Genomic DNA, 17,510 nt, shown 5'->3' with positions numbered 1-17,510 from the left:
GTCGAAAAGTTTAGATGCATTCCCACTGTCAAATGCAAGTATGCATCAATTCAGCTGATCAGACGGGGACTCGAACAGGAGGCACTGGAACTGCAAGAGCAACTCAGATTCTATGAATTTACCATTGGACGTCATATTTATCAGGATGTACCATGTTAGTACTAGACTACCTATAAAACTCCACAAAAACACTCAGCTGTGATGGTTGAGTGGTCTAAAAGTTTGTTTGCGGCCTGGCCATCTGCAGTTCGATTCCCGCTGTTACCTGCATATCTGTGCATAAATTCAGCAGATGAGCTGGGACTCGAACAGGAGTCGCTTGGACAGCAAGTTTAGTCTTAAACCGTTTGACCAAGTTGGATTTAGAAACCTCATCTTTTGAGATTGTATTTATTCGCTAAAACATGTCAGTACTCGTGACTACCGATAAAACTCTACAAAAATTCTCAGCTGTCATGGTTGAGCGGTCTAAAAGTTTGGTTACGGCCAGGCCATCTGCAGTTCAATTCCCACTGCCACCTGCATATCTGCATAAATTCAGCAGATCAGGTGGGACTCGAACAGGAGTCAGCTGGACAGCAAGTTTAGTCTTAAACCATTTGACCAAGTCAGATTTAGAAACCTCATCTTTTGAGATTGTATTTATTCGCAAAAACATGTCAGTACTCGTGACTACCGATAAAACTCTACATAAATTCTCAGCTGTCATGGTTGAGCGGTCTAAAAGTTTGGTTACGGCCAGGCCATCTGCAGTTCAATTCCCACTGCCACCTGCATATCTGCATAAATTCAGCAGATCAGATGGGAATCGAACAGGAGTCAGCTGGACAGCAAGTTTAGTCTTAAACTGCTTGACCAAGTTGGATTTAAAAACATCCTGTTTTCGGTTTGTATTTATTCTAAAAAACATGTTAGTACTCATGACTACCAATCAAAATTTGCAAAAAATATGTCTGCAATGTTTGAGTGGTCAAAAACTTTGGCTGCGGTCCGGACGACTCCAGTTCGATCCCCGCTCTCGCCTGCAATTGTGTGCATAAATTCAGGTGAGCAGAAAAGGGGACTCGAACACAAGTCTTCCGAGCCGTAAGTATAGTCTTTGACCACTCCACTAACTCGGATTTACAAGCTTTGGATTTGGATGATATATTTGTCCGCATATCCAATAGCTATTAAAATAGGCGACACCCTGTGGATCACTCAAGTATGCCATTTCAGACACAAGTTGTCAGCACAATTAGCTTAATGGTTAATGGTGATGCACTCCCAATGCGAAGGTGCTGGGTTCAATCCCAGCTCTGGGATTGAACTCACACTTTTGTTCAATCAATGACCTTCAGAATAAGACACAAGCAAAGACACCAGAGTTTCAGTTGGCGGTCTGAGAACAGACAAGTTTTTATTCTAAGTCTTTTTGTACTTCACACAAGAATATAACAATAGAACATAAGTGAGACCAACTAGTGGTGCCCATGGCTTATTGGTTAAGGTGATGGACTCCCAATGCGAAGGTGCTGGGTTCAATTCAAGCACTGGGCAACATGTCCAATTTGTACTTTTGTTCAATCAATGACCTCCAGAATAAGATATAAGCGAACAAAGCACATTTTCAATTGGGGCCCCGTGGGCCGCTGGGAAAAGTACAAGGGTGTCGACTGCGCGGCACGGGTTCGAAACCGGCAGTCGAAGCGAAAGCGACCGAGCGAAGCGAGGTCGCTGGAGCGAGTTCACGGTCCTCCCAGGGTCACTGACAAGCGAGCGAGCGAAGCGAGCGAGCCAGGTTCTGGTGTGTCATGCGAGCGAGCGAAGCGAGCTCGCTTGTGCAGGTTCGAGGCGCGAAGCGCCGAGAACCTGCCAGTAATACTATACTAAGTGTCAACGCGGCATCGCATGATAAATACATGAATTTTGAGCGAAATCAGCCGTACCCCCATGGTCCAGTGGATAGGGCAGAAACTTGCAGTGCAGAAGTGCAGGGTTCAAGAGCAGGCAGGTGCAACTGGTACAACCTAAAGAATGGCATTGTGAGAAAGGACAATAAAAACACCTCACTACATACACATGTAGTGAGGTGTAGATGCTCTTTTTCTCGGCTAAAAAAAACACCTTACTATACATGGTCTTTTTGAGGATAAAAAAAAAACTTACCACACTTCTGAAGCGAACTTTGATGAGTCACCTCGTGCCAACTTTCTTCTTTTGCTGGGTGGGTGTCCCTCCTACGGTGGTTCCATCAGTTTCATCCAGGCCTATGTAATTAAAATAATATGAAATAAATCAGTTGAACAACAGAACAGAGTTTCATAATATATTATATGACTTTTCATGATTTCCTTTTGTCTTTAAAAAATCGTTTGCAAAAAAAAAAAAAAGATGACGTTTTCACTGAAAAAAGATGACTACCTTCATTGTGGACGGACGACTTGGGCATGGGTCTTCTTTACCCCTTCAGCGAATCAATCTAACCCGGTTTTCTGCATCCTCTTCTCTCACGCCAGCTAATAGTCTGAAAAAGCCCGAGCAACTTGAGATGAGAGTCCTGCCAAAAGAACGACAACTTCACAAGCAGATCTTTAAGGCAGTCAGGTTCCTTTTAGGGGAGGCTAATGACTCATTCAGATGAATTACAAACATGCAACCACCTTATCACGCCCAAGGTAGCAGAGCCCCAATGCACAAAAACAGCTACTTTGAACTTGAAAATGCAAGTCAACGAAATGACACAAGTAAACATTAGCAGATGCGACGTTAGCTTTAGCGAGTAAGCTCGGAGCGACGTTAGCTTTAGCAGGATAGCTCGATGATTCGGCGTGGTGGTCAAACCTCAATCTTTGTCGCTGGTTCCAAGACGGTTGTCCCCGCGCACACTTTGGACACCAAATATAGAAACTCGATCTGAGTGAGCTCGTCGCCGTCTGCCATTCTTGCTCGGGTTTTGTTGACTCGGTCTGCCGGAGAAGCTAACCATCCATGCTAGCACATCTCAGCATTGGGAACACATCCGCTTCCGGCCTGGGCGGAAAGACGTAATCGGAAAAAAACAATTGCGTAAAGACAAAAACATTGTTGTCAAAGATCCGGACGATGCATGGTTGTTTTTTTTCGCCCCAAAACACTGTACTATATGCCAAAAATATATGATCAATGTGATTGCCACAATCATCGCCAGCTTGTGGTGCAACATGACATGAGCTCTTCAAGCACACCGCATCGCTCAGTACTCACATGTGTCCATTGCAAGTTGGCGTCCCTTCTGCATGGCCCCCGAGTCTTGCAGCTGTGATCTTTGGACCAGGAGCCTCTACAACCTGGTCAAATTGAGGGAGGGGAAACAAAAGTGGTAAGTTAAAATATTTTTTCAATGGGGGAAAAGTTGTTTATTTTTCATTTGAAGCGTTTTCGTGATGTTGCACACTTTTTCACGCACCAAAAGTACAGCAACTTCCTTTGAATCAAAATCTAAGACGCTTGCTATTCTATCGGATGAAGAGCTCGTACAGTATTTTTCGTGAGTGAAAAAAGTCACGGATGCATTTGTGTGAATAGTTTGGGAAATGTGGAAAACATCCACAACAACATTCAAATCAAACACTGTAATTGACAGCTGAGGGCGACTTATTTCATATTTTGGTTACATTCGCGTAGTTCTATTGGTTTACAAATGATATACGTATATCGAAAATGTTTATTTAAACATGGAACGCTTGCTTCGGTTAGTTTTTCGTGTCGGACCGATTTAGATCGTTGGACAGGAAATTGTTGTGTGCAAACGTTTGCATTACATCTGGGCATTCGAAGTAAACCACTGTTGAGCCAAGACGTATCGCACTGCTTGTCTTGTGTTTTTTTTCTGGATCCCACAACACCGTATCTCCCTTACTATAGTGGAGAGCGCAACAATAGGCGTGCTAAATAACTGGCGCAACGTATCTTAATCGTGCTCCTAAAATATCCGCATCAACACGTTCACGGAGAAATGACAAAAAGTCAGTTTAAAAAGTTAAAACTACTTGGTAAAAGGACTTGGTTTGTTGACAGCGGAAATAGTTGTTCTTTAAAGCGGAAATGGTACCGTCCGCTCTTGTGCTGCTGCTTCTTCTTCGTCTTGTTGTTATTTGATTGGATCCAACCACGCATATCGCCCTCTGCTGGCCAGGAAGCCTCTTGGCAACACAACGCCTCTTGGCAAGCAAACCGAATGGAATTTGCAGCTTTCCGTTGGGGGCGACAGGGTGAAAGACCTTACTTTTAGGTATTTTTTGCACTTTAGTTGTATCTTCATGAAACTTGACCAATATTCGACATTACAAGGTATTTTTTTTATTTTTTTAGAGATAAATTACAGATAATTATTCGCTCCATCGATCTAGATGTAATTTTATTATTTGTCCGCCAGACTGCGCTTTTTCCCAATCGAACAAGATGTAGTTTTGTTATTTGTCCGCCAGACGGCGAAAATTCCCCTTTAAATCGATATCGGTGTATTTCCTTAATTTGTCCGCCAGACGGCGCTTATTCCCGGCGCTAATTGTTGGCTGTAATGAGGAGAGCAGAAAAGATGGATTAAATACCAAAGAACAAGGAATGATTGCCATGACTTGACCATTAAAAAAATCCTCACTCTCACATTGTGTACAGTATTTCAAATTTTCAGTTCAACTTCACCTTTTCTGCACAGAAACATTTTTTTAGTTTACATGTTTCTTTTCTTTTTTTATTTTCCACTGGCACCCTGAAGGTCAACAGTACCAATGGCGGCTGTTGTTAACCCGGGCCTCGACCGATCCGGTATGGGATTCAGAGGTCTGATTCGCATAATTGTTTTGGCATTTTTTTTTTACGTCGGATGCCCTTCCTGACACAACCCTCTGGATTTATCCGGGCTTGGGACCGGCACAATAATACACTGGCTTGTGCCCCCTTGTGGCAGTTTACATATGTTTAATACATGAAATTATACCTGGTGTTACACATAGTTTTATTTCACGTGACCTGCTTCACTGTCACGATTTATATTTATTTGTCAGACAAAACTACGAGATCATTTGGGGAATTTGCGCCGTCTGGCGGACAGATGAAGAAATTACATCTAATTTGCGCCGTCTTGCGGTCGAATCCAGGAAATACACCAAGATCGACTCAATGGGGAATTTGCCCAGTCTGGCGGACAAATAAGAAAACTACATCTAGTTTGATGGGGAATAAGCGCCGTCTGACGGACAAATAAAGAAATAACATCTGGATCTTCTTTTCTTTTCCTCTTTTCCCTTCAAGGGGTCGCCACAGCGAATCATGGTCAGATGAATGGAACGAATATTTATCTTTAAATCGGACAAATATTAAAATAACAAACCTACTCAACGAATTTGCCAAGGAGAACTAATCCTGTTGTTAAAAAAAAAAACAAATATATAAATTGTGGCAGTTAAACAGGTCACGTGAAATAAAACTACATCTGTAAAACCAGGTAGAATTTAACGTATAAAACAGTGTATGCAAACTAGAAATTGTTTAAATGCAGAAAAAGTGAAGCTGAACAGATATTTATCGGCAGACATCGATTCAATGGGGAATTTTCGCCGTCTGGCGGACAAATAACAAAACTACATCTAGTTCGATGTGGAATAAGTACCGTCTGGCGGACAAATAAAGACGTTTTTGGCCTGAAAAAATGACCAAGTATACGAAGGCGTCTTTAGCTGAAAAAAAAACAGCGTTTTTTGGCCTGTGATTGAGATGCCTTTTTTAATCTGTGACTAACTCAGCAATGACACTTTGCATGCTCATTCGAAAAAAAAAATGTTTAGTGTGGGACAAGTGATCGTGTTTGTCTATTTTAATGTATGTTGCGTTCTTCTCTTTTACAATGTTGCTATGCTACGTTTTCAGCTCTGGTGTCTATCCGAGAAGCCCATCCAGGGACAAGGGTTGCGAATTTGCTCAATGCTAACTACTCAATATGCAACACATCAGATTTATTTTTATGTTGATTGCTCTGCCCATGACAAATAAATACGTCTTCTTCTTTTCCTTTCGGCTTTTCCCTTTAAGGGGTCACCACAGCGAATCAGTGTACTCCGTCTTCAGAGGTTTGATTCACATCTGGATGCCCTTCCTGACACAACCGTCTGTATTTGTGACCGTCATAATAAGACACTGGCTTGTGTCTTATGTAAATGTATCAAACAGTATATCCATGTTTCTTTCTCCATTTAAATGTATGTACACAGAGCTAAATACACATACGGGGTCACCAAATCTGCAGTCATGAGACGTGCAGTTAGCCTAATGGTTAAAGGCCCGCGTTACGATCCATTGAAACTGTGTTCGAATTTAACCACAAATGCTCATGTTTAACCCACTTTTATTGTCAGACGTAATGAGCGACAACCTATTTCAGCCGCAACCATTTCAATGTGCATTCTTTTTCCCATCCATGATGACGACCGACTGCACTTCCACAGCAGCTGCGAGCGCATGTGGTCTAGTGGTCTGAATAACATCATCTTGTGCGTGAGCTCGTTCAGTTCGAGACCCACTCATGGCAAATTCAGCCTCCCTTTTAAACCCCGCTGGGTGGTGTTCTTTTTCAGTGGAAAGAGAAAAGACAAGTTTTTTAGTCTGTCTTTTTGTACTTTGGCAAAGGATATCATAGAACATAACAGGAGCTTACCCACGGCTCATCTGGCACGGTGGTTGTGGTGATGGCCTCCCAATGTGAAGGTGCTGCGTTCAATCCCAGCTCTGGGCCATGTGTCCAACTTGTACTTTTGTTCAATTAATGACCTTCATAAAAAGATATGAGCAAAGCAACCAGAGTTGCATGTGAGGAATGTAGATGAGGAGAAAGGGGGACTCAAACAGGAGTCACCCGAACGGTGGGTTTAGCCTTAGAGCACATGACGGACTCGAGTCTGAAAAAAAAATTGAAGTTATATTTATGGGCATAATCCATAACAGTGCGAAATCCAAATTGGCTGTAAAACTCAGCTGCGATGGTTGAGTGGTCGAAAAGTTTAGAGGCATTCGCGCTGTCAAATGCAAATATGCATCAATTCCGCTGATCAGACGGGACTTGAACAGGAGGCATTTTTGGCCTGAAAAAATAGACCATGTATGGTAAGCCGTTTTTAGCCCGAAAACCGACCTTAAAGAGGGAGGGAGGGGAAACAAAAGTGGAAAGTTAAAATATTTTTTCCTTGAGGGAAAAGTTGTTTATTTTTCATTTGAATCGTTTTTCGTGATGTTGCACACTTTTTTCACGAACCAAAAGTACAGCAACTTCCTTTGAATCAAAATCTAAGACGCTTGCTATTCTATCGGATGAAGAGCTCGTACAGTATTTTTCGTTCGTGAAAAAAGTAACGGATGCATTTGTGTGAATAGTTTGGGAAATGTGGAAAACATGCACAACAACATTCAAGTCAAACACTCTGATTGACAGCTGAGGGCGACTGATAGCCGTGCTAAACAACTGGCGCAACGTATCGTAATCGCGCCCCTAAATTATCCACGTCATCACGTTCACGGACAAATGACAAAAAGTCAGTTTAAACAGTTAAAACTACTCGACGAGGACTTGTTTGTTGACAGCGGAAATACTTGTTCTTTAAAGCGGATGTGGGACGTTCCGCTTTTGTGCTGCTGCTTCTTCTTCGTCTTGTTGTTATTTGATTGGATGCAACCACGCATATCGCTCTCTGTTGGCCCGGAAGCCTCTTGGCAAGCAAACCGAATGGAATTTGCAGCTTTCCGTTGGGGGCGACAGGGTGAAAAGGCTTACTTTAAGGTATGTTTTGCACTTTAGTGGTATCTTCGTGAAACTTGACCAATATTCGACATTACAAGGTTGTTGTTTTTTTGTTTTTTAGAGATAAATTAAAGACAATTATTCGCTCCATCGATCTAGATGTAATTTTGTCATTTGTCCGCCAGACGGCGAAAATTCCCTATTAAATCGATATCGGTGTATTTCCTTAATTTGTCGTCACTCTCACATTGTGTACAGTATTTCCAAATTCAAATTTTCAGTTCAGCTTCACCTTTTCTGCACAGAAACATTTTTTTAGTTTACATATGTTTCTTTTCTTTTTTTATATTCCACTGGCACCCTGAAGGTCAACAGTACCAATGGCGGCCGTTGTTAACCCGGGCCTCGACCGATCCGGTATGGGATTCAGAGGTTTGATTCGCATAATTGTTTTGGCAAAAAAAAAAAAATACGTCAGACGCCCTTCCTGACACAACCCTTTGTATTTACCCGGGCTTGGGACCGGCACAATAAGACACTGGCTTGTGCCCCCTTGTGGCAGTTTACATATGTTTAATACATGACATTATACCTGGTTTTACACGGTTTTATTTCACGTGACCTGCTTCACTGCCACGATTTATATTTGTCAGACAAAACTACATCTAGATTATTTGGGGAATTGTCGCCGTCTGGCGGTTTGCAAAAAAATCACCTCCAAAGGTTCTTTTGCGGCTTATCCAATTATCAATTTAGCTGAACTTTAAATAAGTAATTTTCAAAACTTATTAAGTTATTTAAAAAGAATAAAGTCATTACGAAATATAGGAAATTTCCCTTTCTTGAATGTTCTCTTTCACGCATTGGGCTGTTCCAAACCTTTCCCCAAACCTTTAAAAAAACTCTCGAGCTAGGCAATACCTTTCCGGTAGGTTCAAGCAAAACACACACGATCAAAGAAAAACCTTTCGATAGGAAAGCAACAAAAACCAATAGAAGCAAGACAAAACAGCTCTTAACGGAATGTACTTTGGGTAGTCCAAGGTTTCAAACAATTTGGCCAGTTGATTTGATCTGGTATTGGCCCCTTGTCCAAAACTCGCCGGAAATTCCGTTTTCCCTGTCCCGGACAATTACCTCGGTTGCCGCATTGGAAAAAGTACCGCAATTTTGGAGGAAAACCTTGAGTTAAAGGGAAAAACGTCGCTAAAAATTTTGAAAAATCCTACAACATTTGCAAACCCACATGTTAAAATAAAAAACCCTTTACCAAATTAAAGCAATTCCCCTTACAATTCATGAAATCCACTAACAATAAATTGAAAAAACCATTTATTAAAACGAATGACCTTAGGTTGACGAAAAAATTACTTTACAAATTGGGGGGGGGAAAATTTGTTTGTTTGTGGTAGCCAGGTTTCTTTCTTGTTTTTTCACGTGTTTGGCATGCTTAAACTTTAAAGAAATTTGCTTAAACAAAGATAGTAAGCGTTTTTAGCCAAAAAAACATGTATAGTAAGGCTTTTTAGCCTAAAAAACACCATGTATAGTAAGGCTTTTTGCCAAAAAACCTGTATAGTAAGGATTTTCCAAAAAACCATTAAGTAAGGCTTGAAAAAACTGTTATAATTTTGAAAAACGGCAAAAGTTAGTATTTATAGTTAAACTTTCTAAAATTTATGTTAAACTCTTTCAAAATTTTTTATAAAACTTTCTATTTTTAAATTCTGTCAATTTGTTGAAAGAGTTTTGGTGAGGAATTAAACATAAAAGATGGAATGATTAAAGCAACTGCCAAAATTTAAGGGCCCAAGCTATTAAATCATAAGACAAGTGTTAAAAGTAAACATCGTTTGACAACTAGCAATGATTGATTAGCTGATGATCGCATTGCTGTGCAGCAGATACTCTATTGATGATGGCATCTGCGTCTGGCCACTTTGGATGACAGCATCATTGCCATGACTATACTTTACACTAATGCACGAGTCAAGCGCAATGTGATTAGCAGGGCTTAAAAGTGGTTCGTAATGCAAAGAGAGGTAATATGCATACTGAGATTGCAAATGCAGCATGAGCTGTACATGAATGGGATGGCGAGTAGGTCAAATCAAGGAATAAGTCATGTCCATGTTTGTCTGTGATACCATAACAATCGCTGTCTGTACGTAATACTTAGTGCGCGAGCCAGTGCATATTCGGCAATAGCTGCGCAATGCTTGCAGTAAGTCGCACCACGGTCGAACAGTCCTTGGCAGCATCAACGTATAGCTGACGTTAAGTCCTGCAATTGTACTGATAAACAAGTACCTCAATATATTAGACATATTGGCACTGTTGAAAACAAACATGTCACACTCGCAGTTGAAAGCAGCTGTCGGATTGACGGCATCTGACAGTGCAGCTACATGCAGTCGATTCACAGATGCACGAATTGAACACATGTGGCTAATCGCGAGTGCTGCAAACAATTTGCGCGAACGTCAGATTCAGACAGTCTGTGATGTTAATAATCCGTAGAAAATCAATTGTCATAGCATGCATAAGGAAATCAGTCAATGACAGTACTCGCTACAATCATGAGGCTGAAAGTGTCTATGCGCTCTTTACCTGCGATCCATTATGCCGTTATGCATTCACTCGTGGACAAGGTCTCAATCGCTAGCATGTAGACTCCACTCTATATACTTAGTTACTCTGGTAACTAGATTAAATTTAGATGACTACCATAATTATCAATCTGATACTGATAAATCGACTGATCAGTTTTTGATTATCACAATATCAACGTTTCATATAGCCTATTACTCGACAAAACCTAGTAATCAACATCGGCTCATCGCTGGTCTGGTTACAGTCTATAAGTATGGTTGCAGGCAAGACCACATAGCATGGCAATTCCCAACTGACAGTTCTGCATATCTAGTCTAATATCATGACAATGAATAGAGCTGGTCGAACAAGGAGTGGTCATGGACATGTTGAAGTGTGAGTCTAAGAGCTGACACAAGCAGCATTTCAAAAACCTTCGGTTCAATTGTATTTATTGGCAGAAAAAACACAGTCTAGTACTGGACACGATCAACAATTGGCAAGCGAAAAGACAGTGACTCGCAACGGTTAGGGTCAAACAGGTCGAGGATGCGGCCGGCCATGCAGTTGATTCCACTGACACGCAATCGCGTGCGATGCGAGCGAGTAAACAGTTAAAACTACTCGACGAGGACTTGTTTGTTGACAGCGGAAATACTTGTTCTTTAAAGCGGATGTGGGACGTTCCGCTTTTGTGCTGCTGCTTCTTCTTCGTCTTGTTGTTATTTGATTGGATGCAACCACGCATATCGCTCTCTGTTGGCCCGGAAGCCTCTTGGCAAGCAAACCGAATGGAATTTGCAGCTTTCCGTTGGGGGCGACAGGGTGAAAAGGCTTACTTTAAGGTATGTTTTGCACTTTAGTGGTATCTTCGTGAAACTTGACCAATATTCGACATTACAAGGTTGTTGTTTTTTTGTTTTTTAGAGATAAATTAAAGACAATTATTCGCTCCATCGATCTAGATGTAATTTTGTCATTTGTCCGCCAGACGGCGAAAATTCCCTATTAAATCGATATCGGTGTATTTCCTTAATTTGTCGTCACTCTCACATTGTGTACAGTCACTCTCACATTGTGTACAGTATTTCCAAATTCAAATTTTCAGTTCAGCTTCACCTTTTCTGCACAGAAACATTTTTTTAGTTTACATATGTTTCTTTTCTTTTTTTATATTCCACTGGCACCCTGAAGGTCAACAGTACCAATGGCGGCCGTTGTTAACCCGGGCCTCGACCGATCCGGTATGGGATTCAGAGGTTTGATTCGCATAATTGTTTTGGCAAAAAAAAAAAAATACGTCAGACGCCCTTCCTGACACAACCCTTTGTATTTACCCGGGCTTGGGACCGGCACAATAAGACACTGGCTTGTGCCCCCTTGTGGCAGTTTACATATGTTTAATACATGACATTATACCTGGTTTTACACGGTTTTATTTCACGTGACCTGCTTCACTGCCACGATTTATATTTGTCAGACAAAACTACATCTAGATTATTTGGAGAATTGTCGCCGTCTGGCGGACAAATAACAAAACTACATCTAGTTTGATGGGGAATAAGCGCCGTCTGGCGGACAAATCAAGGAAATACATCAAGTGTGCCATGTTTGTACTCGTGACTACCGATAAAACCTCACAAAATCCTCAGCTGTCGTGGTCGAGCGGTCTAAAAGTTTGGTTGCGGCCAGGCCATATGCAGTTCAATTCCCACTGACACCTGCATATCTGTGCATAAATTCAGCAGATGAGCTGGGACTCGAACAGGAGTCGCTTGGACATTAAGTTTAGTCTTAAACCGTCTGACCAAGTCAGATTTAAAAACCTCCGGTTTTCAGATTGTATTTATTGGCAAAAAAACATCTTAGTACTCGTGACTACCGATCAAAATTTGCAAAAAAACATGTCTGCAATGGTTGAGTGGCCAAAAGGTTGGTTGCGGCCTGGCCATCTGCAGTTCGATTCCCACTGACACCTGCATATCTGTGCATAAATTCAGCAGATGAGCTGGGACTCGAACAGGAGTCGCCTGGACATTAAGTTTAGTCTTAAACCATTTGACCAAGTCGCATTTTAAAACCTCCTGTTTTGAGATTGTATTTATTTGCAAAAAACATGTTAGTACTCATGACTACCAATCAAAATTTGCAAAAAAACATGTGCAATGTTTGAGTGGTCAAAAACTTTGGCTGCGGTCCGGACGACTCCAGTTCGATCCCCGCTCTCGCCTGCAATTGTGTGCATAATTTCAGGTGAGCAGAAAAGGGGACTCGAACACAAGTCTTCCGAGCCGTAAGTATAGTCTTAGAGCACTCGACTAACTCGGATTTACAAACTTTGGATTTGGATGTTATATTTGTCCGCATATCCAATAGCTATTAAAATAGGCGACACCCTGTGGATCACTCAAGTATGCCATTTCAGACAGAAGTTGTCAGCACAATTAGCTTAATGGTTAATGGTGATGGACTCCCAATGCGAAGGTGCTGGGTTCAATCCCAGCTCTGGGATTGAACTCACACTTTTGTTCAATCAATGACCTTCAGAATAAGACACAAGCAAAGACACCAGAGTTTCAGTTGGCGGTCTGAGAACAGACAAGTTTTTATTCTAAGTCTTTTTGTACTTCACACAAGAATATCATAGAACATAAGTGAGACCAACTAGTGGTGCCCGTGGCTTATTGGTTAAGGTGATGGACTCCCAATGCGAAGGTGCTGGGTTCAATTCAAGCACTGGGCAACATGTCCAATTTGTACTTTTGTTCAATCAATGACCTCCAGAATAAGATATAAGCGAACAAAGCACATTTTCAATTGGGGCCCCGTGGGCCGCTGGGAAAAAGTACAAGGGTGTCGACTGCGCGGCACGGGTTCGAAACCAGCAGTCGAAGCGAAAGCGACCGAGCGAAGCGAGGTCGCTGGAGCGAGTTCACGGTCCTCCCAGGGTCACTGACAAGCGAGCGAGCGAAGCGAGCGAGCCAGGTTCTGGTGTGTCATGCGAGCGAGCGAAGCGAGCTCGCTTGTGCAGGTTCGAGGCGCGAAGCGCCGAGAACCTGCCAGTAATACTATACTAAGTGTCAACGCGGCATCGCATGATAAATACATGAATTTTGAGCGAAATCAGCCGTACCCCCATGGTCCAGTGGATAGGGCAGAAACTTGCAGTGCAGAAGTGCAGGGTTCAAGAGCAGGCAGGTGCAACTGGTACAACCTAAAGAATGGCATTGTGAGAAAGGACAATAAAAACACCTCACTACATACACATGTAGTGAGGTGTAGATGCTCTTTTTTTTTCTCGGCTAAAAAAAACACCTTACTATACATGGTCTTTTTGAGGATAAAAAAAAACTTACCACACCTCTGAAGCGAACTTTGATGAGTCACCTCGTGCCAACTTTCTTCTTTTGCTGGGTGGGTGTCCCTCCTACGGTGGTTCCATCAGTTTCATCCAGGCCTGTTTAATTTAAAGTTTAATTTAAATAATATGAAAAAAAATCGATTGCAACAAAAAGATGACGTTTTCACTGAAAAAAAGATGACTACCTTCATTGTGGACGGACGACTTGGGCATGGGTCTTCTTTACCCCTTGAGCGAATCAATCTAACCCGGTTTTGTGCATCCTCTTCTCTCACGCCAGCTCATGGTCTGAATAAGCCCGAACAACTTGAGATGAGAGAGTCCTGCCAAAACAACAACAACAACTTCACATGTCGGTTCCTTTTACGGGAGGCTAATGACTCATTCGGATGAATTACAAGCATGCAACCACCTTATCACGCCCAAGGTAGCAGAGCCCCAATGCACAAAAACAGCTAACTTTGAACTTGAAAATGCAAAACAACGAAATGACACAAGTCAACATTAGCGGATGCTACGTTAGCTTTAGCGAGCAAGCTCGGAGCGACGTTAGCTTTAGCAGGATAGCTCGATTATTCGGCGTGGTGGTCAAACCTCAATCTTTGTCGCTGGTTCCAAGACGGTTGTCCCCGCGCACACTTTGGACACCAAATATAGAAACTCGATCTGAGTGAGCTCGTCGCCGGCTGCCATTCTTGCTCGGGTTTTGTTGACTCGGTCTGTCGGAGGAGAAGCTAACCATCCATGCTAGCACGTCTCAGCATTGGGAAAACATCCGCTTCCGGCCTGGGCGGAAAGACGTATTCGGAAAAACAATTACGTAAAGACAAAAACATTTTTGTCAAAGAACCGGACGATGCATGGTTGTTTTTTTTCGCCCCAAAACACTGTACCATATGCCAAAAAAAAATATATGATCAATGTGCTGCCCTTTACTGTCACTAATGGTGGAGTGATGCACTCCCTGGCTTTGAGTTCAGGAAATCAAACACACCAAAAATCTGGTACAAAGTATCATATTCGTACTCCTAAATTCCCCACATGACCACATTCACGGATAAATGAAACATTTAAAAATTAAAGTTAAAACGAGTCACCGAGGACTTGGCTTGTTGACAGCGGAAATAGTTGCTCGTTGAAGCGGATGTGGGACGGTCCGCTCTTCTTCGGCTTCTTCTCTTTCTTTTTTGTTGGTGGTGGTTTGGATCACACTGGGCTTATCGCCCTCTCCTGGCCAACACCCGCAAAGACATTTGGCACGAAATCGAATGGAATGGCGTTTTTAGCCCAAAAAAACGTATAGTAAGGCATTTTCAGCCTTAAAAACATGTATAGTGAGGCGTTTTTAGCCTAAAAAACGACCATGTATAGTAAGCCGTTTTTAGCCCCCAAAAAACCGACCATGTATAGTAAGGTATTTTTGGCCTGAAAAAAGACCATGTATAGTAAGGCCTTTTTAGCCCAAAAAACGACCTTTTTGGCCAAAGAGGGAGGGAGGGGAAACAAAAGTGCTAAGTTAAAATCTTTTAGTCCGTGAGGAAAAAGTTGTTTATTTTTCATTTTAATCCCATTTTCATGATGGAGGAAAAAGAGAGCTTACACAGAATTTTTTCATGATGTTACACACTTTCTTTCACACATCTAAAGTACAGCAACTTCCTTTGAATCAAAATCTAAGACGCTTGCTATTCTATCGGATGAAGAGCTCGTACAGTATTTTTCGTTCGTGAAAAAAGTAACGGATGCATTTGTGTGAATAGTTTGGGAAATGTGGAAAACATGCACAACAACATTCAAGTCAAACACTCTGATTGACAGCTGAGGGCGACTGATAGCCGTGCTAAACAACTGGCGCAACGTATCGTAATCGCGCCCCTAAATTATCCACGTCATCACGTTCACGGACAAATGACAAAAAGTCAGTTTAAACAGTTAAAACTACTCGACGAGGACTTGTTTGTTGACAGCGGAAATACTTGTTCTTTAAAGCGGATGTGGGACGTTCCGCTTTTGTGCTGCTGCTTCTTCTTCGTCTTGTTGTTATTTGATTGGATGCAACCACGCATATCGCTCTCTGTTGGCCCGGAAGCCTCTTGGCAAGCAAACCGAATGGAATTTGCAGCTTTCCGTTGGGGGCGACAGGGTGAAAAGGCTTACTTTAAGGTATGTTTTGCACTTTAGTGGTATCTTCGTGAAACTTGACCAATATTCGACATTACAAGGTTGTTGTTTTTTTGTTTTTTAGAGATAAATTAAAGACAATTATTCGCTCCATCGATCTAGATGTAATTTTGTCATTTGTCCGCCAGACGGCGAAAATTCCCTATTAAATCGATATCGGTGTATTTCCTTAATTTGTCGTCACTCTCACATTGTGTACAGTATTTCCAAATTCAAATTTTCAGTTCAGCTTCACCTTTTCTGCACAGAAACATTTTTTTAGTTTACATATGTTTCTTTTCTTTTTTAATATTCCACTGGCACCCTGAAGGTCAACAGTACCAATGGCGGCCGTTGTTAACCCGGGCCTCGACCGATCCGGTATGGGATTCAGAGGTTTGATTCGCATAATTGTTTTGGCAAAAAAAAAAAAAATACGTCAGACGCCCTTCCTGACACAACCCTTTGTATTTACCCGGGCTTGGGACCGGCACAATAAGACACTGGCTTGTGCCCCCTTGTGGCAGTTTACATATGTTTAATACATGACATTATACCTGGTTTTACACGGTTTTATTTCACGTGACCTGCTTCACTGCCACGATTTATATTTGTCAGACAAAACTACATCTAGATTATTTGGGGAATTGTCGCCGTCTGGCGGACAAATAACAAAACTACATCTAGTTTGATGGGGAATAAGCGCCGTCTGGCGGACAAATCAAGGAAATACATCAAGTGTGCCATGTTTGTACTCGTGACTACCGATAAAACCTCACAAAATCCTCAGCTGTCGTGGTCGAGCGGTCTAAAAGTTTGGTTGCGGCCAGGCCATATGCAGTTCAATTCCCACTGACACCTGCATATCTGTGCATAAATTCAGCAGATGAGCTGGGACTCGAACAGGAGTCGCTTGGACATTAAGTTTAGTCTTAAACCGTCTGACCAAGTCAGATTTAAAAACCTTCGGTTTTCAGATTGTATTTATTGGCAAAAAAAACATCTTAGTACTCGTGACTACCGATCAAAATTTGCAAAAAAACATGTCTGCAATGGTTGAGTGGCCAAAAGGTTGGTTGCGGCCTGGCCATCTGCAGTTCGATTCCCACTGACACCTGCATATCTGTGCATAAATTCAGCAGATGAGCTGGGACTCGAACAGGAGTCGCCTGGACATTAAGTTTAGTCTTAAACCATTTGACCAAGTCGCATTTTAAAACCTCCTGTTTTGAGATTGTATTTATTTGCAAAAAACATGTTAGTACTCATGACTACCAATCAAAATTTGCAAAAAAACATGTGCAATGTTTGAGTGGTCAAAAACTTTGGCTGCGGTCCGGACGACTCCAGTTCGATCCCCGCTCTCGCCTGCAATTGTGTGCATAATTTCAGGTGAGCAGAAAAGGGGACTCGAACACAAGTCTTCCGAGCCGTAAGTATAGTCTTAGAGCACTCGACTAACTCGGATTTACAAACTTTGGATTTGGATGTTATATTTGTCCGCATATCCAATAGCTATTAAAATAGGCGACACCCTGTGGATCACTCAAGTATGCCATTTCAGACAGAAGTTGTCAGCACAATTAGCTTAATGGTTAATGGTGATGGACTCCCAATGCGAAGGTGCTGGGTTCAATCCCAGCTCTG

The 17,510-nt window shown here is 42.0% G+C and overlaps 2 long non-coding RNA genes across 4 annotated transcripts; both read right to left on the bottom strand.

Moving 5' to 3' along the window:
• Positions 1 to 1,367: 1,367 nt before the first annotated feature.
• Positions 1,368 to 4,750, bottom strand: LOC148887176 (uncharacterized). Of its 2 annotated transcripts, XR_016117672.1 has the most exons (6): positions 4,011 to 4,750; positions 3,226 to 3,308; positions 2,824 to 3,012; positions 2,404 to 2,539; positions 2,149 to 2,249; positions 1,368 to 2,009 (listed from the first exon to the last, which is right to left on the bottom strand). It is a non-coding gene; the product is annotated as an uncharacterized LOC148887176 (long non-coding RNA). The 2 variants fall into 2 exon arrangements; XR_016117671.1 differs by lacking the exon at positions 4,011 to 4,750 and having other exon boundaries at positions 3,226 to 3,952.
• An 8,166-nt stretch (positions 4,751 to 12,916) lies between these two features.
• Positions 12,917 to 14,869, bottom strand: LOC148887175 (uncharacterized). 2 transcript variants are annotated; one of them, XR_016117720.1, is made up of 5 exons: positions 14,801 to 14,859; positions 14,298 to 14,489; positions 13,889 to 14,026; positions 13,699 to 13,799; positions 12,917 to 13,556 (listed from the first exon to the last, which is right to left on the bottom strand). It is a non-coding gene; the product is annotated as an uncharacterized LOC148887175 (long non-coding RNA). The 2 variants fall into 2 exon arrangements; XR_016117719.1 differs by having other exon boundaries at positions 14,298 to 14,869.
• Between the last annotated feature and the right edge of the window lie 2,641 nt (positions 14,870 to 17,510).

This window comes from Hippocampus bargibanti, linkage group LG15 (genome assembly GCF_051943395.1).
Source record: "Hippocampus bargibanti isolate YZ-2025 linkage group LG15, ASM5194339v1, whole genome shotgun sequence".
Lineage (NCBI taxonomy): Eukaryota > Metazoa > Chordata > Actinopteri > Syngnathiformes > Syngnathidae > Hippocampus > Hippocampus bargibanti.
The sequence above is the reverse complement of the archived record's forward strand: the minus strand, read 5'-3'. Positions and strand labels throughout refer to the sequence as shown.